Below are 24,435 nucleotides of genomic sequence, written 5' to 3'. Positions count from 1 at the left end.
CTTCAAAACGTTACCTGATAAGAGAAAAATATTACATGGTTCATGGCCAAGAACATTAATAAAAGTACTTCCTAGAGTATAATCATTATTTTCATTTTCTACTTAAGATTTTTCATTTTTTATCATCCCAGTTGCCAAATTTCAATCTTCATTGATTAAAAACACAGCGAAACTTCTTGCATACAAATTTATTCAGGTTTGCAAACATTAAATCATCATTAGATTAGAATGACAAGCATGACAAAATTAATACATCAAAAGAGGTTCAGGGAAATATAAAATCTAAAATGTATTGAATTAGGTTTTAATTTGAACCCATACAAGCTTAAGTTCAACGAAAACCAATATTGCACACTTTTTAATCAATTATTTCATAATCATCCCCCTAAATCCTTTAATTTACTGAGAAATCCTATCTAAAAACTTTTCTAAAGTCAGCCATAAAATACCACTGAAATGCAAACTGGAGCAAAACTTACGCTAAATCCATCACATGTCACTTTACTTCAATTCATCAGACCACTTTACATGAGTTTAAAAAGTGTACTCAGTGCTCATTAGTGTTACAATTAAATTTCGTACTATATTGAAAATAAAATAATTACTTTTGAATAATTATGGATCTAAACTCTTTAAAATAATTTATCATGCAAGTCATAACATACTAAGCCCATTCGCAGCCGTAGACATAATTTAGACCTAATTTTCAAAGCTAGCATTTAGTTAAGAGAATCCAAACCCGTTGCCATCAATTCTATTCCAACTCACAGGGACCCTGTAGGACAGAGTAGAGCTGCCCCATAGGGTTTCCAACGCTGTAAATCTTCACGGAAGTAGAGTGCCAGAGCTTTCTTCCTCGGAGCTGCTAGGTGGGTTTGAACTACCAATCTTTCGGTTAACAGCCAAGCACTTAACCACTGCACTACCAGGGCTCCCTCATTAAGAGGAACAGTCCTACTTTTTTTATATTTTTAGTGGACAGAAGAATCTTTGCTGGTTCCATTATATAACCTGTGTTTAACAAGTAACAATGGGAAAGGTACGTTTAGGAGTAATCATTATAAATCCACGAGAAAGGATTAGATCCTCACAGAGTGGGTATAGACAGAGCGGAGCCTGCAGAAGACAAGTCAGAAGGTAACCATCAGAAGACAGGCAAAAGAGGGGCAGGTGAGGGACATTTACAACAGCACAGAGATTAGTCACCATTTAGTTCCTCTCTAAAAGGCAATCCCCCTTAATAATTCTAGGGGCAATGGTGGCTCAGTGGTAGAATTCTCAGTTTCCCTGCACAGGATCCAGGTTCAATTCCCGGCCAATGCACCTTATATGCAGCTACCACCTGTTAGTGGAGGCCTGTGTGCTGCTATAATGCTGAACAGGTTTCAGGGGAGCTTCCAGACTAAGAGAAGGACTACGAAGAAAGGCCTGGTGATCTACTTCTGAAAATCAGCCAATGAAAACCCCATGGAGCACAAAGCTCTGATCTGAAACTGATCACGGATTGGAGCAGGATGGGATGGCATTCCACTGTGCTTGGGGCCCCCATGAGTCAGGGTGGACTCCAGGGTACCTAACAACTTAATAACTCAAGTATCAAAATACATGAGTTTGGAGATCACACTGGAAAAGATCTCTATTGCAATCTGTTTTTACACTTAACAATATTTTGCTTTTGTCCCAGTCATTACCTTCCATATATAATTAGTGAAAAAAATATGTCAATAATGGAAAAAGGCTTTTGTAAAAATATTAAGAATCACCAGAATAACTGAGTATAAATTAGAAATCTTTAATCCATTTGAAGTTGAAAAGATTGCAGTTAACTGATCGGAGTAAGAATTGCGTAATTTGGAACTTTACTTTTTGGGATATAACTTTGTATTTTATAGTAGGAGCCAGATGGAAACTTGACAATGAGGTAAGTCTTCAAGAAACAACCTAGAGATTTAGCTCATAATCTTTCCTTTGGAAAAACCACCTGTGAAAGGAAATAACGTACAACAAGCATTCTGTATGAAATGAATCAATTCTAATCTGTGTGTGCATGTTGGAAGTCAACAAGGAAGGAATGAGAGGCTCTACTGGGGTGAGTTCAGCCCATGAGTCTGATCTTCTCTGCTGACAGCACCACTGCCTAGGGAGGGCTGCAGCTCAGAACCCAGAAATCCAGGCCGTCTAGAGCAGCAGATATGATTACATGTGTTGAGTCAAGTTGACTTGGGCTGAAATCCCAGCTTGGTCGCTTTACTGGCAAAATGACCTTGAGTGAGCTATTTAACACCTTTGAGTCAGAGTTACCTCCATCTATGAAATGGAGATGATACTTATCCCATAGAGTTGTAAGGATTAAAATGAAGAAATACATGCTATCCTCAATAAATGGTAGCTAACTATGGCCCACCACCCATCTGTCAGTTTTTCATACTGTGGTGACTTGCATGTTACTGTGATGCTGAAGCCATGTCACTGCCATTTCAAATAACAGTAGGGCCACCCATGGTAGATAGCTTTCAATGGAGTTTTCAGACTAAGAAGAAAGGCCTGGCTGTCTACTTGCAAAAATTAGCCAATGACAACCCTATAGATCACAACAGCATACTGTCCGATATACTGCTGGAAGATGAGTGCCCTAGGTTAGTAGACACTCAAAAAGACAGTGGCTGCAACAATTGACTTGAGCACACCGATAATCATGAAAATGCTACAGGACCAGGCAATGTTTCATTCTGTTGTATGCAGAGTCACCATGAGTCAGAGCCAACTCCACAGCACCTAACAACAATAGCTATGGCACCCTGTTTTCTCCAAGAGTGACACCAGTGTCTAAGCAAACTTCCTCAGAGTAAGCACAAGGGTAAGCACTAGAACACTCGTCCCTCAACGTAATTAATACAGAAATGACCTGAGTGAAAATTTCACCTCACACACCACCATGAAGGGGAACAGAGCTGAAATTCTCTTACAGGTCCTTGATGAAAGTGAAATCCAATTAACATATTCATCTGCATTAAATGAGTCTTTGAAAATCATGGTTTCCAAATCTTCTCAGTCTTGCTGGCTCTTTGACCTGGTAGACTGAGTTGCACAGCATGTAAACTTTCTAACTCTAGGTCTTCAAAGAAAAAAAAAAAAATTCCATCACTAAATAGACCAAAATTACCAGCAGGAACAGATTATAAAATGGACCAGTTATCTATGGTTTTACCTCTCTTCTGTTCTCGTTCCATTATTGAGCTTCCTTCAGATGATTGCTTAAATGGAACACTGCTCACAGGTGTTAAGTCTTCTTAACACTTCCTTCATGCATTGTAGTATTTATATGCAAAACAACCTGACTATTTAACAAAAGTTAAACTTATTAATAAACTATTAAGTCCATAGGAAATGTTAATGTAAATTTGTGTCTAAAACACAAAATTTTAAGCCAACTGCAATATGCACGTAATCAAGAAGGCTGTCAAGCTTTTGATGTATAAAAGCAATGTTAAAGTTGAAAGTTTCTCAAATTTACAATAGTATCTTTTTTTTTTTCTAAGGACAGACTTGCTCTTAAAATTTTTCTGAATCAGTTGTGCTGGAATGACAAAAACACTTTCAACATGTTTGTATTTGCTGTTAGTGCCTAAAAGAGCCTGCCATACAAAGATTAATAGTTTCTTGGCCAAGAAGTCTTCAGTATTGCAATTCACTCAGTCATTGTCTATTTAACATATTTAAGATATCAGAGTGTTTCTGTTCAACATAAACCCAAAAAAGAAGGACAGGAAATAAGGGGAATGGGAAAAGAGGGAGGGATGGGTAGGAGAGAGCAGGATACAGAAAGAGAGAGAGAAAGTTTACTACATGAGTATAATAATCTGAGAACTTGCCTTACCTTTCTCAGAGAAAAGAAATAAAAACAGAAATTCAATCCAATTTATACCTCCCTCCCAAGTGTTGAAATGACTAAAGCAAACACCAGCTAACATATATCTTTTGAAGTGTGACTATAAACTAGTGATTGCAAGAGCAAAACATTTGTAGATCACAGCAGTATTACAAAGGGCTACAAAATTCATCTCTAGCTTAACGTTCACTTGAGGCCAACTGAAACCCAGGATCGAAGCAATCAGATAATTTAGGCAGAAGTAGACATAGTCCCTGTTCTGTCCCTGGTTTTGCTTGGACTTGCTGAAAACTGTGCTGTCAACTGCGCTGTCACAGTTGGAATCAACTGGCCAGTGTGAGTTAGGTTGACCGAAATCTCTGGGGACATGTCTTGCCATCAGGAAGAATACTTGTCTGGGAAAGCTGCCTTCTAAAGTGAGCGGAAAACTAGTTTAACTCAGAAAGAGACCTCAAGGCCAATATAAAAGAACTCTTAAATATTCTTGTCACTATTTTCTGTAAATGAATATTTACAAGTCAGTAATTTTTTTTTTTAATAACATGCTTTGAATCTGTACCAGGTTGAGGGTCAGCTACGAAATTCTTTCCAGAAGAGGTAGCACAGCAGTATTCATCTTGGCAACTTTTCAGACAAGTTTGGAAGAGTGTCTTTTAGACGGAGACAATTTTATTTGGAAGTTACAAGTGAATCTTGTTACCATATTTGTGGGGTAACAAGATTCCTTCAAAATCCACCCAAACGTTGGTATCAACCTGTTTCACAACCAAATCAACCAACACTCTGCCATGATAGTTGAGGGTGTCATCTAGGCTGAGAAGGCAACAAGCCTGGGTTCCTATCAGGATGCAGGCACTGTCTGTCTCTAGACCCTTATCTCTGCGCTTTAAGAGCTTCCCTATCTGAAACGCGGCAAAATATATTCCTTCCCTCCAGTAATATTCTTTTCAGTAACCAGGAATTCTAAGTAAATGCAACAGAAATATGTGACACACTACTAGTTTGTCTTCCTACTACTTTAATCCTTTGAGTTGTTTACATGTTGGCTTTTAGGGTATTTTGCCCTTGGAGAAGACACAGGTTGACATAAGACTGCCACAGTACAAATCAACCCTTCAACACTGCTACATCCAAATTCCAGTGACGCTAAACTGAAACTGCACGTGGTTACTCCTAACTGGAGTGAGATGACATGTGGCAGTGTCTACGCACTCGGCTCCAGTGCCACTGTGCTGAGACTGATGTGATAATGCTGATATCAACCGGACAACAACAAATAGCAAAACAGGCAGGAGCGTCATCTGTACACTGGAGAAAACCCATCTGAAACCCAAGCTACAGGGCATGTTCTCCTTTGTTTACTGCAGACTGCAGCACGCCGTTTTTTGAAGTATTTCATGTGGATTCACCGAGTTCTGGTCATAATTCTATGAGACAAAGATCCATTTTTTTTCACTCCATCCAATGGGTGTATTTTTTAAGATGGCACGTGCAAATTTTACTTGTGTCAGTTAACCACAGTTTAAATGACAGAGAGGAGGTTGGATTTTCAAAGGAATTCTAGGGAGAACATTTTTATAAATCATAGGCTTGTTACATGCTTAAAAAATCACTCCTTATTTGTATAATATCTTATTATTCAGTTTGCTCAAACTGGAATGTACCTATATTTCTATCAGGGAGGTCCCATTTTACATATGAGGAAGTAGACGGAGGTTAATGTCCTTTCTCAAGGTCACAATGCTAGTCGGCCGCAAAATGGATTGTATCTCAGAGCTCCCAATTCCCCATCCTCCCCTTAGTCCGCTGGGCCATGCTGCTTCTCTGGCAGAATTGGAAATAGATTATAATAAAAGATTACCATAAAAGTTTGACTCCTCCATTCACCATTTCACAGACTGCCTTAACAAGTACAATGCTGAAAAACTGATTTGGTATTCATCTTTGATATTTTTCATTGCAATGAAGCAGCACAGAATGTGACTAAAAAGCATAGTCTTACCCCTTGACCATACCGATGTATGTGTCTTCAGATTAATCATCTAAACAATCAGCACACTATTAGGGATTCTGTTTTAAGTAAAACAGATAAATTTGCTTTAAAAAATCTTCTACACTTTTCAGAGTAAGTCTACTCCTGGTTCTCTTTTGTATCAAAGTTCTTTGGAAGTCCTTTATTATTGGGAATACTCAGACATGAAAGTTTAGTTTGAAAGCACAGAATGTGTGATAATATTTTCTTAGTTTGTTGCTGTCATTGTTGTTAACTGCCACTGAGTCAATTCCAACTCATGGCAACTCCCTGTATGCAGGGTAAACCCGCTCCTATAGGGTTTTCAAGGCTGTGACCTTTCGGAAGCAGATCACCAGGACTGGCTTCCAAGGTGCCCTGGGTGGACTTGAACTGCCAACCTTTTCACTAGTATTGGAGTCCTTAACCCTTTGTACTACCAGGGACTCCTTTTCTTCGTTCAAAGATAGTAAAAGATAGAAAGCCAGAAGCAGAAATATAAATAGTAGTGTGTAGCTGACATCAGCCACGGCCCCCCTCCTCTCCGTTGCACCCCCTATCCCATAGAGTGAGCCCTGGCAGCCTGTGGGGATGACAGGGCTCTGCCGCCCAGGCCACAGAGGACTGCACTCATGATGGATGCCGAACTCGGGCTGGCCAGTCAAAGGCATTCTCTCTTGGGATTCTGAAATCAAGTCTCAGAGACTCTAGTTAAATCTGCAGTCAGGAAAACTGAGGAGACAGATAATCATGAAGGGAGAGGCAGCTACGTAGGACCACGTGCTCAGCAATCTAGAGGAAACCAGTCATCAGACAGGGAAGAATGAAGCAAACAAAAGCTTGCTTCAAATGACCTCAAGGAAAATAGTTTAAACTGAGAAGAAAACATTCTTTTGTGGTTGGGGGGGGGGGTGGAGGGTGGGAAAGGGGCATTCACTAATTAGATAGTAGATAATAACTACTTTAGGTGAAGGGAAAGACAGCACACAATACAGGGGAGGTCAGCACAATTGGACTAAACCAAAAGCAAAGAAGTTTCCTGAATAAACTGAATGCTTCGAAGGCCAGCATAGCAGGGGACCATGGTTTCAGGGGACATCTAAGTTAACTGGCATAATAAAATCTATTAAAAAACATTCTGCATCCCACTTTGAAGAGTGGCCTCTGGGGTCTTAAACGCTAGCAAGCGGCCATCTAAGATGCATCAATTGGTCTCAACCCACCTGGATCAAAGGAGAACAAAGAACACCAAGGACCCAAGGCGATTACGAGCCCAAGAGACAGAAAGGGCCCCATGAACCAGAGACTACATCATCCTGAGACCAGAAGAACTAGATGGTGCCTGGCTACAGCTTATGACTACCCTGACAGGGAACACAACAGAGAACCCCTGAGGAAGCAGGAGGGCAGTGGGATGCAGACCCCAAATTTTCATAAGACCAGGCTTAATGGTCTGACTGAGAATGGAAGGACCCTGGTGGTCATGGCCCCCAGACCTTCTGTTGGCCCAGGACAGGAACCACTCCCGAAACCAACTCTTCAGACATGGACTGGACTCGACAATGAGTTGGAGAGGGATGCTGGTGAGGAGTGAGCTTCTTGGATCAGGTGGACACTTGAGACTATGTTGGCTTCTTCTGCCTACAGGGGAGATGAGAGGGTGGAGGGGGTTAGAAGTTGGCGAAAGGGACACGAAAAGAGAGAGTGGAGGGAGAGAGCAGGCTGTCTCATTAGGGGGAGAGTAACTGGGAGTGTCCAGCAAGGTGGATATGGGTTTTTGTGTGAGAGACTGACTTGATTTGTAAACTTTCACTTAAAGCACAATAAAAATTATTAAAAAAAAAAAAAAAGACCTCAAGGCCAGAGAGACAGAGTTAGAGACAGAGAAGAGCCAAAGAGAGAATTCCCCAAGGAACTGACAGGGTTATAGAGACATACAGATATGTAGATATACAGATATAGATATATAAATAGGCTTTTGCAGTATGGCCTGGGTACCAAATCAAATTTTCAAACATTATTTCTATTAAAAAGTACATTCTGAGGTCCATATAACAGGTAGAGCAAGATCAAAGATGAGATATATTCCCCAAATACATTACTTTCTTTTAATATTGTTTAGTCTTGTTTCTTTCACTTAAGAGCTCCATGATATATTAGGAAGAGCCTGCATTTAAGGCAACAAACCAAACCAAAAACCAAACCTGTTGCTATCAAGTTGAATTCCAACTCATAGTCACAACTTTACCACTTACTACCTCTGTGGTCTTATAAAAGTTACTTATTTAACTTATTATTTAAGTCTCATAAAAATCCTATTTATAGGTGTTACAGTTGTTATTTTACATGTAAGGAAACTTGTTAACACCTACTAACACGATTTTTATGAGACTTAAATAACAAGTAAAAACCATGCATAAGGCCTGGGATTTTAGGGGCCCTAAATAATGCCAATAATGCCACTTCTTTTTCTTTGATCATACTTTTTCTCAGCCTTCGCCTTTCCAGGCTTGAGAACTAATTATTTTAGCCCATCTCCATATCACTGCTTTCCTCTGCCCTGAACAATTTCAGATGCTCTAACTGGGCCTGCCCAGCAGTTTGGAAGCTGGACTGTATCTTGGAATCAGACTCAGATTTAACTACTTTATGTGGAGTCAAACTACCAGCTGGCGAGACGGACGGAGTAGAGACTATGTTGAAGCTATTCCTACAACCCTGAAGCTACAGACCCAGCCACTTAACATACCTGCCCACTGCTATTCACCTCCCATCCTAAGCAGCTATTCTCCACTCCTAATTCTCTAGCTCAGTTTTCTCCACTTGACTTCTGGGATGTTCCTTTCCTTCTCACGGATCTTCAATTTTTTCTGAGTTGGTTTCTCCTTCATTCCAAGGCTCAGGACTCCTGATTCATTACAAGAAATAATCCCATGTAAAGCCAGGTATACCTGCAGCTTCTATCAGCTTTGCACAACAACTAGTTTTTCACATAAACCCTGGCAATCTGACATGGTCCACCACACTAAACAGGGAGAAACAGAGTCCCTAATCGGACTACATGCTTGATTAGACATGCACATGAATATTTTTAAAGACAATCCACTTGTAATTTTGTACTCCACCAGTATGTTCATGGAAACCCTGGTTGCATAGTGGTTAAGTGCTATAGCCGCTAAACAAAAGGTCAGCAGTTCAACTCCACCAGCCGCTCCTTGAAAACTCTACAGGGCAGTTCTACTCTGTCCTATAGGTTTGCTATGAGTCGGAATCGACTCGACAGCAACGGGTTTGGTTTTTTTGTTTTAGTATGTTCACTGACAGAAGTGTGAAGAGATAGGTTGTGCCTTCTTAGAACTTAAAGACCAGAAATGTCTGCAAATTACATTAATGGGTTTCTACCACTTTTTAGCCCATGTGGCCACAGGCAGTTAATCTTTCTGAGACTCTGTTTACAAAGTGGTTATAACATGCTGGCAGTCTTCGCAGATTCTTCCATGCATGGATTTCAGTTACCACGGTTTAATTAAATAACACCAATCTCCCAATAACATGGTTCAATGTCACCACGGCATATTAACCATGAGTAAACGCACAGAGTACAAATTCGGCTGCCAGCTCTTCAGTCCACCAATTACTACATAAGTAATAGACACACATCAGTGACCAATCATGTCACTTATTCCAAAGTCTGTTCATGATTGATCCCTGTACAACTGGGTTCACAGACAGCAAGGTGTGCAACTGTTCTGCCATTAACCCATGTGACAGTAAAAAAAAAAAAAAAGGCAAAATAGATAATCCAAAGAAGAATCTGGTCGACAAAGAGAAGAGTTCAGCAAAGAAACAAAAAGGTATAACACCAGAAGTGAAATTCAAATTGAACATAAATGGATTTAAAGAAGAAATAGCTGACTGTGCATTGCTGACGTCGCCGTCATTTGAGAGAGTAGATATGCAGCCAGAGGAACCTGGTGAAGGTGAACTTATCAACATAAGTGAGGAAAGCGGATGTGATACAAAGGATAATGACGCCAGATGCAGCAAAAACTTGATGTTGAAGCAGCTCCCGGAGATACTTCACATCAATAAAAGCCCAAAAGAGAAAATCTTGGAAGTTGATCGAAGCTTAGAAAGGGGTATGGCAATTCACTAAGGCATAGAAAAGATGCTTGCTACCTATATTATGTGATGAGATGAAGAAGGGAAGCACTGTTCAAACTACTCTTGGTAAGTATTTAATTCTCAGTGTTTTTAATGTTTTAAATTGCTGTTGTTGTACTTAGGTGCCACTAAGTTGATTCTGACTCGTAGCGACCCAACATGACAGAGTAGAATTGCCCCATAGGGTCCTCTTGGCTGTAATCTTTATGGAAGCAGACCACCAGGCTTTTTCTCCCGCATAGCCACTGGGTGCTGGGTGAGTTCAAATCACCAACATTTTGGTTAGTGGCCAGTGCTTAAGCATTTAGCCACCAGAGCTCCTTAATTTTTTAAAGTACAGCACACTAAATATTCATTTTACTATTTTTTTCATCTCCCTATGCATTCATAAATGACAGTAAGAGAGTCTTTAATGTTTTGACAAAAACGTTAAAGGTTACAGAACTACTGTAATCTTCCTGCTGATGGTTAAATCACTTTGCACAGTTTCAGCCTGCATGGTCATTGTTACAGTCCCGCACTACCATGCAAAGCAAGGGCTCCTGGGACGCCCCTTGGAAGGCCACAGTCAGAAAAGAGACGATGTTCATAAAGCATCTGCTAGGAGGTAAGGTTAGAAAGGCAAGCAGCGAGGACTAAACCCTGAAGAACCTCGCATGGCACGCACAAGATCATCTGTGAATTCCTCAAGGATGACAGGGAGTCACTGCAGGGATTTAAGGAGATGACAGGGTAAGATCTGCATTTTAGAAAATTCACTGGTCATATTGCGCATGATGGACTTCAGAAAATTTTGAATCAAAAAAGATACTTAATTAATTTAGACGACAGACAAGAGTCTCTAACTCTAGGGTCTTGAGGGAAAAAAAAAAAGGTCTTGAGGGTGAAAGAGAAATCATCTTTAGGAAATACTTAAAACTAGAATTAACCAAACTTGGTGACTAACTGATAAGGTGTTGAGAATGACTCCAGATGTCATCTGCCAGGCACTGTTGTAAGGGCTTTCCATTCACCTATTAACTCAGTTAATCCTCACAACAACATTAGGAGGCAGGATCTATTACTGTCCCCAGCTGTTGTGGTTGGGTGTCATTGAGTCCATTTTGACACACAGCAACCCCACGTGACAGAGTAGAACTGCCCCATAGGATTTTCTAGGCTGTAAAAAAAAAAAAAAAAAATTTTTTTTTTTTTTTTTTTTTTTTAAATCTTTAGAGAAGCAGATCACTGGGTCTTTCTCCCGTGGAGCCACTGAGTGAGTCTGAATAGCCAACCTTTAGGTTAGCAGCCTAGAGCTTAACCATTGCACCACCAAGGGCCCAATGAGAGATAAGCAAAATGAGGCACAGACAAGATACATAACTTAGGGGTTACACAGCTGGTAAGTGGTGCTACTGGAATGGGAATCCACGGAGTCCAATCCCAGAACCCACAGTCTTAACCGATTCTTACCTTACTCATCCAATCTGCCATCCTCTTTTTACCCCTGACTCCATCAGTATACTTAGAGTCCTCCCATTTTGTAGTCCCTTCCTGCTGTGCTCCTTTCTGTTCTTCAGCAAATACTTATTGAGCACCCACTATGTGACTATCACTGTACTTCTTATGTCTTCAAGTCTTCTAAAAAATTAGCTCCCCAACGTTTGTCACAGTTTGTTGTACTGTGGGGGCTTGCGTGTTGTTGTGATGCTGGAAGCTATGCCACTTGTATTCAAATACCAGCAGGGTCAGCCATGGTGGCCAGGTTTCAGCTGAGCTTTCAGACTAAGACAAACTAGGAAGAAGGACCTCTTCTAAAGTGTTAAAAGCAAAGACGTCACCTTCAAGACTAAGGTGTGCCTGACCCAAGCCATGGTGTTTTCAATTGCCTCATATGCATGTGAAAGCTGGACAATGAATAAGGAAGATGGAAGAAGAATTGATGCCTCTGAATTATGGTGTTGGTGAAGAATACTGAATATACCATGGGCTGCCAAAAAAAAAAAAAAAAGAACAGATCTGTCTTGGAAGAAGTACAGCCAGAATGCTCTTTAGAAGCAAGGATGGCGAGACTATGTCTCACATACTTTGGACATGTTATCAGGAGGGGTCAGTCCCTGGAGGACATCATGCTTGGTAAAGTAGAGGGTCAGCAAAAGAGAGGGAGACCCTCAACAAGATGGACTGATACAGCAGGCTCAAGTGTAACGACTGTAAGGATGGTGAAGGACTGGGCAGTGTTTCATTCTGTTGTACACAGGGCTGCTATGAGTTGGTACTTACTGGACGACACCTAACAACAAACAAACAAAAAAACTTAGCTGGGGTCACCTGACCAACATTTTCTTCCATGAATTAACTGTTTAAGTCAAGCAATTGCATAGAAAAAGGAAGATTAAAGAAACAGCCATTTATCTGAGAAGAAAATAATTTCAAGGATTCTATAACTCCTCCACATATAAGTTTATAGATCAAAGTTTTTTGTGAGGAGAAAAGTAGCATACCTCAAATTATTTTTTGTCCCACCTAATTTCTAGCTTTGCATTTCATGTGGGCTCCTATTGTCTCCTATCTTCTGTTTTTAAAAAAGATGCATCTTTCTGAAGAAAAGCCTCTTAAGAAACTGTGTTCAATAGATCAGGCATTGTTTTTGTTTTTAATTTTGAGTCCATACTTTTCTAGAACTTTCGGTAAAATAATTTTAGCCTGTAAATGTCCTAGAGATGACTTTTTATCTACTTGTTTTTCCTAATTATTGGTACAGTTTATGAGTACCTTTAAAATTAAATATTAAATGTTACTTATTTTTGCTCTCCTGTAAACATGATTCCTTCGTACATTCTCATTAATGGGATTCCCATTACATAAATTTGTTTTCTACTCTGGCTATTAAGCTGAGTTATTTACTGGGCTCTGTGACAGTTCTAGGTAAATTCTAGAAGTACCTAACAGGAGAAAAATCTATCATGCTGGTATGAAGTTATATTGTAGTTATTCAGTTCATGCCAAAATAGAGAAAATTGGTGGAAGATGACAATTTAAATGAGTTACCAAAGAGTTACTCAGAAATCAATCTGCCAATCATGGATTTATGCTCAAAGGGAAAAATATTCATTCAGTTCTTGATTTATACCAGTCACTCATAAAAGTCTTCAACAGATCAGGGCCATGAATTTACTTTCTGTAGCAGCATAAATCAGTACCACAGGAGGATAACAACAACCTGTCTGTCTCCCTGAGATCACTCAACTGCTGAGCGGCAGTTTATGGCAAAAGGGTAGGCAATTTTTAGTCTAAAAAGTCAGCCATTGAAAACTCCACAGAGCACAGTTCTACTGACACCCATGTGGTCGCCACGAGTCAGAACCAACTTGATGGCAGCTGGTAGTTTCTACAATTTTTCTGCCACTTGTAAAAAATGCTGAATATTTTACTACTGTTAAGACTGGAAAAACATAGACCTTTCCCATATAAGGGATGTGATAACTACATTAATTAATAACTAATTGATTTAGCTAGAAATGGCCTTACTCTGTCAGCTGCTGCTAACTCACCAAATGAAAAGCATTTTGCTATCCATCTTAAATATTTTAGGATTTATTTTTCTAAGAGTTTTCCTTCAAAAACAAAGTATCTTTCATGTATTTACTAGGATGGGCTGCTTGAGACCAGGTTAAAGATGTGAATATTGCCTTATTAGCAGGCTATTGAAAAATGTAAAATTCAGTTACTCTTGACTGCCTACCGTTTCTTACAGATCTAAACTGTGAATCAGCCAGGCTAACCACCAAATAGCAAAAAGAAAAATGGTTGAATTAATGTAGTAAGTAAGCGTCATAAATGAGACTGCCCTCAAAAATCTCCCATTTTTTTCCTCCCATGCTAATGCTAAAATCTCCTGTTCACATCAGTACAAAAGGATTTTGTGAAACATCCCACGTAACTCATAAACCCCTTACACATGTGGGCAGTATAACTAGGTTTAAGTGTTTAAGAACATGTATCCACAGAAGATTTATCTCAACATAGGTCTTCTAAAAAGATAACAAATACCTGCAGTTAGTTACCTTGCTTATTACATATTTGAGCACAAAATAATGCTTCTTTTTACAACTTTCATCAAGAAGAGCTATAAATTAATACTCCTAAAATTAAGAAGCCCTGGTGGTGCAATGGTTAAGCGCTCAGCTGCTAACTGAAAGGTTGATGGTTCAAACCTACTCACCCACTCTGCCAGGGAAAGTCCTGGCAATCTGCTCCTGTAAAAACTATAGCCTAGAAAACCCTGTACGGTAGTTCTGCTCTGTCACAGGGGGTCGCTATGAGTCTAAATCCACTGGATGGTACCTAACAGCAACAACAAAATTAAATTAGCATGTATTTGCCAAGAACTATTTGTTTGTTTATTAGAATGTGTAGAGAGAACAACAGAGTACCGGCTTTCCTTACTTTTCCTGTCTATATTATTTACAGAGAATATAACATTAGAAAAATTTTGTAAGATTGGATTGTAACTGTCTTAGCAAAGAAATTGATTTGTAGTCTGTCTGATATCCTTAGTCCTGGTTTCCTATAAGGAATTTCCCTAATTCATTCATAGGTCAAAATAAAACTACAATCAGTTTAAATTACTGAGTTCTAGAATACAGTACTACTACAAACATGATTTCCTTTGTATTTAGGATTCTCTTAACAGAAAATAAAAACGAAGAAGTATAGAAAGCAATTGATTCCATGATTAAAACACAATTCAGGGTCTTTATCAACTGACTTTTTGTTCCTGAATGTTTTTATGTTCTCATTGGCCCCCAAAGTCTACCTTACAAAATCATAGAAACCTGCTTATCTCAACAAATTCTCTCCGCTGAAGATTCAACTAGCCCTGCTCTATACTCCCTCCACTCAGCCATTCTGCTCAAAAGTTCATTGCTCTTTTGATAGGAATCATACAAATTAAATACATGTTTTCTTCTTCCTTAGAAACTCAGGGCCTGGTTCATCGATAAAAATTTTACTCTCCTCCACTGTCTGTGAGCCAAGCCAGCTATGTTGATCATAATAAAAAATGTAGATTGTTGGAATAGTTTGTGCTTAAATTTTCTTATGGGAATGGTGACAGCTCTCGTCAATCTATTTATTCCTTTCTCTATACATACTGGATCTACAACAGATTCCCTCAACTCCTTATTGATTATGAATATACTCCCTATAATTCCCTAGACTTTTTAATTTCAGAATAAAGGGGAAATATTTTTAAATCACTTTAAAATTAATACATGTGTAATACTAATGGATGCTTATTATACTTTTTGGAGGTATATAAAATTGGCTTGTCCATTTAGATTCCAGGTAATGTGGAAGGCAAAATCAGGTAAACAAAAGTAAAGTACTTAGCACAGGGTCTTAAAACATGCAATAAATGCTGTCTAGACTGGTTCCATCATGCTGCGGCTCCCCACGGCCCACAGTCCTGGCCCACACCTGCACCACCTGCCCATTGTGGAGCCCAGTCCCACTGCCACGCAGGAGGGCTGGTTCTTTAAGACCTGCAGCTGTGGCCCGGCCAAGCCTTGTCACTGCAGGTGGAGCAGCTGCTGCACCATGGCGGCTCGCAGTACCAGGACATCCTCGTCTTCTGCAGTAAGAACTACAGCAACGCGCTAGTGTTAGATGGCATCATCCAGTGCACCAAGAGGGACGAATTCTCCTACCAGGAGATGACTGCCAACCTGCCGCTCTGCAGCCACTCTAACCCACACAAGGTGCTGATCATTGGGGACAGAGGCGTCCTGTGGAACTGGTGAAGCATTCTTCGGTGGAGGCCATAGTCCAGTGCAAGATTGGCGAGGATGTCATCCAAGTCCCTATGAAGTTCCTCCCAGGCACGGCTCTTGGCTACTCCAGCTCAAAGCTGACCCTCCACGTGGGCGACAGTTTTGAGTTCATAAAACAGAACCAGGATGCCTTCCATTTTATCATAACTGACTCCCTCAGACCCCATGGGCCCGCTGAGAGCCTCTTCAAGGAATCCTATTATCAGCTCATGAAGACAGCCCTCAAGAAGGATGGCATTCTCTGTTGTCAGGGTGAGTGCCAGTGACTGCACCTGGACCTCATCAAGGAGATGTGGCAGTTCTGTAAGTCACTCTTCCCTGTGATGTCCTATGCCTGCTACACCATCCTGACCTATCCCAGCAGCCAGATTAGCTTTATGCTGTGCAGCAAGAACCCAAGCACCAACTTCCAGGGGCCAGAGCAGCAGCTGACACAGATGCAGGTGGAACAGAGACAGCTGAAATACTACAACTCAGACACGCACTGGGCAATCTTTGTGCTGCCTGAGTCTACCCGCAAGGCCCAGAGCTGCTGCCACCAGGACCCAGAAACCTCAAACCAGGAAGCCCCCCGGCCCCACACAAGACCCTCTACAGGTTCTCTCCCACCAACCAGTGTTAACCGGCCCCACAATTCTGCCCAGCCTGCCATGCTGGCTGGACTGTCTTTCTCTTTCGCTGTGGCATCCAGCCTCCAAACCTATGCCAGCAGTATACAGCACCTCCTCTGCTTCTTTCGCCCCTTGTTTACCTTCTCTGTGTCATCCAGCCTCCAAACCCGTGCCAGCAGTGTACAGCACCTTCTCTGCTTCTTTCGCCCCTTGTTTACCAAACATGTGTATCTGAAACAAAGTTCTGGATCATGAAAATAAAGTAAATTCTATTTTTATGATAGGAACTCTGACGGCACAGAGGTTAAGCGCTCAGCTGCTAACCAAAAGGCACACGGTTTGAACTCACCACCCGCTCCTTGGGAGAAATATGTGCCAATCCACTTCCATAAAGATTGTAGCCTAGAAAACCATATGGGACAGTTCTACTCTGTCCTGTAGGGTTACTATGAGTTGGAATTGACTCAACAACAACAGCTTCAGTTTGGTTTTTTATTTTTATGATTACTTCTGAAAATCAGGTCAGTCACTTCTGGTAGTTTTCCCTGAAATTGACATTGTATCACTTTCCCTCTCATTCCCTAAAATGTCCCCATTTTGTCCCCACCTTTCATGTCCTGTCCCAGGTGTTGCCAGAGTAAATTTTCAATCAGTCAGTTAGAGGTGCATTTGAATTGGTGCTATAGAAAGGAATAATCTGATTTCTTTTAAGGAACTCCAGTGTAATTTAAAAAAGAAAACAGAAAAATTGGTTGTGTTCTGCACGCTTGTTCTTTCCTATCATAGCGCATGGGTCTTTTTTCCCTTGATTTCTCTACTGCCTTCAGTATTTCTTTTTTTCTGAAAGGATTCACAGGTAGAACATTAGCATGTCTGTAGATATTGATCCTTTATTTACCTAAGCAGTACAGTGAAACCTAGAAGAGCTGAAACTTGATGGGACTGCCTTGTTTTTCTAGATCTCACAAGTTTTCTGCCCGTGCAGTCTTACCACTTTCTCTATCACTCTCTATTAGCTGAAAATATTTTAAGTTTTCCTTCTCTGACAGGTTTCTGCCTTATACAGGTTCCAACTTTCACAGGTTTTACCATAGTAGTTTGGCTAGGTATAGAATTCTTGGGTCTGTCTGATGCTCTTTTACTTGAAAGTAAAATGTTTCATTCTTATTAAAAAAAAAAAAAAAAAAGCAGCCATCTAATATGCATCAATTGGTCTCAACCCACCTGGAGCAAAGCAGAATGAAGTACGCCAGAGACACAAGGTAATAATGAGCCCAAGAGACAGAAGGGCCACATAAATCATATACTACATCAGCCTGAGACCAGAAGAACTAGATGGTACCCAGCTACAACCGATGACTGCCCTGACAGGGAACACAACAGAGAACCCCTAATGGAGCAGGAGAGCAGTGGGATGCAGATCTCAAGTTCTCGTAAAAAGACCAGACTTAATGGTCTGACTGAGACTAGGAAGACCCCAAAGGTCATGGTCCCCAGACCTTCAGTTAGCACAAGATTGTAACCATTCCCAAACCAACTCTTCAGACAGGGATTAGACTGGACTGTGGGATAGAAAATGATACTGGTGAGGAGTGAGCTTCTTGGCTCAAGTAGATACATGAGGCTATGTGGTTAGCTCCTGTCTGGAGGGGAGATGAGAAGGCAGAGGAGGGCAGAAGCTGGCTGAATGGACATGGAAATACAGGGTTGAGAGAAGGAATGTGCAAACTCACTAGGGGGAGAACAAATAGCAATATATAGTAAGGTGTAAGTAAATTTTTATATGAGAGACTGACTTGATTTGAAAACTTTCACTTAAAGCACAAAAAAAATTAAAAAAAAAAAATCGAACCTGTTGTTGTTGACTCTGACTCATAGCGACCCTAGAGGACAGAGGAGAGCTGTCCCATAGGGTTTCCAAGGAGTGGCTGGTGTATTCGAACTGCCAACCTTCTGGTTAGCAGCCAAGCTCTTAACCACTATGCCACCAAAAAAAAATAAGTTCCTTTATTACATACATGAATTTTCTCTTTGTTTGGAAATTTAGAAATCTCACCAACATATATCTCATTACATGTTTACTGTTGTTGTTAATCAGGCCTATGTCTTTAATTTACTAATGTGATTTTGAGCACTATTTAATTCCCTCATTCAGTAACTATGCTTTATATCTCCAAGAATCCTTTCCTGCACTCAAATTATTCCTCTTCAACATCAGTCTCTTATTTTGTAGATCCAAGTGTATTGAAAATTTCATTAAAAAAAACAATTATCAGGTCTCAGCTTAAATACCATACCTGTGGTATCTGATGTGGGCCCAAACCAAAACCTAGGTTGTTTAGTGTTATTGAGGCTGGTCACACAAAATTAAGAAAGCTCTGTGGAAGTAAGGAAGTAGTACTTAGATTCCACAGGAGAACCTCTACCACTCTGGGGATCTTAAGTTGACTGAATTAATATTTTGTGCACTTTCTTAAAGAGTCTCCAAAAAAAAAAAAAAAAGCCAAATCCATTGCCATTGAGTCGATTCCAACTAATAGTGACCTTATAGGGCAGAGCAGAACTGCCCCATACAGTTTCCTAAGAGCGCCTAGTGGATTCGAACTGCCAACCTTTTGGTTAGCAACCAAACTCTTAACCACTACACCACCAGGGTTTCCAAAAGAGTCTCAAGAACCCAACAATAAGGAAGGAGGAGAGGCAGTCCCCAGAGCAGCTCTAATATTTGAAGTTGAGAGCAGGTTCTCATAAACGCACAGTACTCTAAAAGCCATCTTTAAAAACTAGGGAAGGGAGTTATGTCTTTTAGTATAACACTCATCAAGACCACAAAAACATAGTCCCAACCAAGAAATAACACAGATGCCTCATTGCCTGGAGATGCCCTTTAGTTTTGGACACTAAAGCTATGTAGAAATTGTCCATTCTCTATTGGTTTCATTTCACAATACAACCAGGTTACATATGGTACCTCAGTACTGAAAACTAGACTTTATAACTCTAAACTAATATAGAATATTCATAATCTTAATCATCTAAAAATTTAAAAGAACATTTTCATGAAATATTTACATCAGATGGTTTTTTTCCTCAGAAAGTAGCAAAAATATGAAAATTGCATTTTAAAAGCTCTGATCATTGTGAACATCACAAGTATTTAGCAACGAACAGTAAGATCAACACTGAAATAACTAGGACTGGGGGTGAAGAGAAGGATATTTGTTGCAAAAAGACTCATTGATAAAAAGCTTTTATTTACTCTTTTTCCTTCAGACTGCTACTTAAGCAACAATGCAATAAAACAAACCAAGCACTATGTTTAAAAAAGAACTATTCTTCAGATATGGCAAATTCTTCCATAAAGATTCCCTTTATATTAAAACAAACACAATGAGGTTACATTCAGTTTCTCTAAAACAACCACTTATTATAATCCTACTTACGGTTGAGCCACATACCAAGCTCTGCAAAAGACAAAGTATATTCCCAAATTAAGTAAAACTTCCCCTTACCCCTTCCCAAAAGATTAGCAAGACTATTAAGAGCCGTGATAAAGTGAAGACAGACAGACATATAAAATGAGTGGGAATTGTTCATTAACACCTAACTACTTAAGCTTTTCTTCTACGTACTGTAAAATGATTACTGCTGTCAAAGAAAAATTAATGAGAAATGGAAAATGCAAAAAGGAAATCAGAAGGGTGTTGAAACCACCTGAGCTGGAAAGTCTTGCCTGCTGCTGGCTATTCATCAAACTGTGAAAAATAAATGCTATTTCATCTAACCTTTTAAAATCTTTTAGGTTAAACAATACTTTCACATTCACTGAGCCAAAAAAATAATGGGAAAATGTTAACGCGAATATGACAATACCGTTAATGCTTCTGTAATATTACTACCACTTTTAAATTTAACAGATACCAAATTGAATACTAAATAGCATTTTATTTGTTTTCACTCTAGGGCATTCTCTTCTTTGCACATAGCTTGTGGACGGCTCTCAGGTTAGCCCCTGACAAGGAGGTAAGTGCCAGAGAAATACTACAAAAACCCAACGCTTCAGTGGCACATTTCACAACTGCAGGGGTTGTATGCATTTCTCGTTATCTATTTCTGAGTCACTGGAACATCTTCAACTGCTTTGCATATTTTCCAATTTTACTTATTTATCTTTGCTTTTCCACATTTTGCCCTTTTGACTGCGGAACTTCTAGGCAGGGAAGTTCCACACTGAGCTTAGTTTTGTTCTTTAGAGAAAGCTGTTAATTCTCTTTTAATAGCGTGGCGCATGTCTGGAACAGTGGGAATTTCAGTACTTAAGCACATACAGGTCATTATCAACCAAAAAAACAGATTATATCCCAAAAGTGCATGTGTAAATTGGTTGTGGTGCTAGGAACGTATTTTTCCATAGGATCAATATTGTGTGAAGGGTGACTAGGCTTCCTGGTCAGCTTTCAAAAATTGACTGAATCCACAATGAAGCTCTGGCTACAAAAGAATCCTACACAGCAGTTGATGGTATCCAGAGGGCCTGATTAAGTTCCAAAACAGCAACTTCCCTGGAGGGCTGCCCTAGTGGGAAAAAGTAGAAGCCTCCACAGTGAGGTTTTCCTAGAAATTCACACTGGAGGTGACCTCTAGTGTAAGAGGTGGAAAAGTGGGCAGGAGGAAGGAAGGCAAAGAGGAAATGGCAGTCAATCATAAATGTCATTGCTGTTGTGTGCCATCCAGTCAATTCCGATTCATAGTGACCCTATATGACAGAGCAGAACTCCTCCACAGATTTCCTAGGCTGTAATCTTTATGGGAGCAGATCGCTAGGGCTTCCTCCCACAGAGCACCTGGTGGGTTTGAACAGCCAACCTTTCCTTTAGCAGTCAAGTACTTAACCATTGCACCACCAGGGCTCCTTCAATCATAAATACTGACGTTATAACCAAATGTCCACAGAGACACTGTGAAATGTAGTTGGTCAGAGCGTGGACCCTGAAGCCTGAATGCCTGGGTTCAAACACCAATGCTGCCACCTCAGCAAGTTCCTTAAGTTTCCTGAGCCTCAGCTTCCTGATCTGTATAAAATAGGAATAAGAGCGGCTACAACACAGGGTTTGCTGTGAGGATTATGAGGTAGTATATGTAAAGTGCCTAGAACAGTAACTTCCACAAAGTGCTGTGCACAATTTATAATTATTACTACTTTTCATGAGTAGAACAAATGGGCACTATGTCCAGCACTGCTCATGTCATCTGCCCACACCAACTCCCCCAACAGAATCAGGAAGGCACTGACAATGAATGGCCTCTCAGGCCACTTCCACAGGGTAAAAGTTTTCAAATTATGTCACGCTTCTATCAAGAGCAGGTCTATGAAGGTTCTGTTTCAAGTCCTGTTGAGTGAACAGATGAAAGAGAACATGTTTTTTGACACCACCAGTATTAAGGAAAAAAAAATTAGTGTACTTTTGACTCAGTGATAAAGCAGAAGGGATCAGAAACATGTGGACTGCCTGTCTGTGATTTTTTGTATTAAAATGAATATTCCATTTTAGTCACTGTTACAGATTGAATTGTGTCCCCCAAAAATACGTGTCAACTTGGTTAGGCCGCGATTCCCAGTATTTTTTGGTTGTCCTTCATTTGCGATTTTCCTATGTGTTATAAATCATCCTCTCTGCCTGTGGTTAAAAAGGGTTAGGGAGGGCTGTAACACCCCTGCTCAGGTCACATGCTGATCCAATCCCAGGAAAGGGAGTTTCCCTGGGGTGTGGCCTGTAACACCTTTTATCTTACAAGAGATAGAAGGAAAGGGAAGCAAGCAGAGAGTTGGGGACCTCATACCACTAAGAAAGAAGCACCAGGAGCATAGTGTGTCCTTTGGACCCTGGGTTCCTGTGTGAAGAAGCTCCTAGTCCAGGGGGAGATTGAGGATAAACACCTTCCTCCAGTGCCAACAAAGATAGAAGACCTTCCCTGGAGCTAACACCCTGAAATTTGGACTTCTAGCCTCTTAGACTGTGAGAGAATGAATTTCTTCGTTCAGAGAAATACCATTTGTGGTATTTCTGTCATAGCAGCACTAGATGACTAAGACAGTCACCATCTGTTGAGAAAAGAAGTGATAACCTCATGGTTTAGGATTTTTTTTTTAATCCTATTATAATTTGGAGGATTATGACCATGTCAGCTGAATTAATAAAACTCAAGAAAAGTTGCTATCAGTAAAGACATCATTTGGAAGTACTAAAATGTTTTGCTGCAATTAATTCCTGGCTTTTTATTTTACTGCAGCATACTTTGCAATCTGGCCTCAATCCTCACTATTGAATAGAAACTACTGTTTCCAAAATATCTAATGTTTTCCACTTGCCAAATCTAATGGGTACTTTCCAGACTTTAATTTGCCACATTCCAGCAGTATATGTCATTGCTATTTTATTCACTGAACAAGTTTTTATTAGGTACCAAATACGTGCCAGGCACTCTACTAGACACTGTAAATACAGCATGACCGAACCAAAAAACAAATATATAGATACAAAAAAAAAATGTAGATACAGGATGACCAAGACAGTTATTAAAAGAAGATAGATAACAAACAATTACATAAATAAATACTTGATTGTAATTGTGATAAATGCTACAAAAGAGAAATACAAGAGGCTGTGAATATATGTATTCCAGTATATTTGCTTTCAAATAAGTACATATACATATATATATATGTTACATATACTCTAAGTATATATTTGAAAGCAAATCAAATCTAGCAAATATTTAAGTGTAGCCTTGGAGAGTTTTTTTTTTGGAGAGTTAATAGCATTTGACCACAGAATGGAGCAAGAATGGATTTGGGCAGAAAAAAACAGCATATACAAAAGACATTGGGCTGAGAGAAGTTTGGTGTGTTGGAGAAACCAAAGCACGGTCAGAGTAGATAGACAGTGAAGTGTTATGACATGAGGCTGAGAGGCTGGGCAGTAACCAGACTGTGTTCAAAACTCTTTTCATTCTATAAACTTAGAATTGAAATACATATAACTTTATTATACAGCCAGACCTACAACCTGAGTTCTGTACAACTAGTTCATCATTCAGTGTCCTAATACACCAACCTGCCCATAATGTCACTCATTTATAACTAATTCATTGCAATATTTCTTTTTCTCATATTTTATCATCTCTGAAATTGGAATGTGTCTTATAATAACAGCATCTCACAATTAATTGGCAGTATTTTTTCACAGCAAGACATAAAATTAACAGTGTTTCTTTTTAATCAGTGGCATCTTAAGAGTCAATTAAATATATACCCTCTCCTCATGTATTGACATGGTTACATTCCAAACACCAGGTCATTATACAAAATCAGCATGATGAAAAAAGTTGAGGATGACCATATCAGATCACAAAATGGAGGATGACCACATCATTCCATAACTGCCAAAACACTGCGAATCATGGCCCAGCCAAGTTGACACATAACCTTAATCCTCACAGCCTGCGTTACTCTCACTTGGCAACTCGGCGTTCATTATTGCCAGACGTAAGTTGTTAATGTGCATATTAGTCCTGGCAGCATAACAGTTAACTGCTTGACTGCTAAATGAAAGGTTGGCAGTTTAAACCCACTCAGCAACCCCATGGGAAAAAGACCTGGCAATCTGCTTCCATAAAGATTACAGCCAAGAAAACTCCATGGGGCAGAGTTCTCCTATGTCACATGGGGTAGTCACGACTCAACAGCATCCAACTCAATCACTCAGTCATTCAAAAATACATGTTCACACTTAGGTGCCAGGCGCATTGTACAAGATAACGGAGGTAAAATAGTGAGATAAACATGGCCTCACCTCTAAAGAAATGTACAATCTTATGAGAGAAATAAGTTGTTAAATATATATTAAGAAGTAAATGGTAGGGATTTCAGATCTCAGGAGGAGGGAT

The 24,435-nt window shown here is 39.9% G+C and overlaps 1 protein-coding gene across 4 annotated transcripts in view; it reads right to left on the bottom strand.

Annotated features, from left to right (window-relative positions):
• SDK1 (sidekick cell adhesion molecule 1) overlaps positions 1 to 24,435 on the bottom strand; it is a 1,136,389-nt gene that overhangs the window by 976,035 nt on the left and 135,919 nt on the right. The gene's annotated exons all lie outside the window — the stretch shown is intronic.

The sequence above is a fragment of the Elephas maximus genome, chromosome 12 (assembly GCF_024166365.1).
Source record: "Elephas maximus indicus isolate mEleMax1 chromosome 12, mEleMax1 primary haplotype, whole genome shotgun sequence".
Taxonomy (NCBI): Eukaryota; Metazoa; Chordata; class Mammalia; order Proboscidea; family Elephantidae; genus Elephas; species Elephas maximus.
The sequence above is the reverse complement of the archived record's forward strand: the minus strand, read 5'-3'. Positions and strand labels throughout refer to the sequence as shown.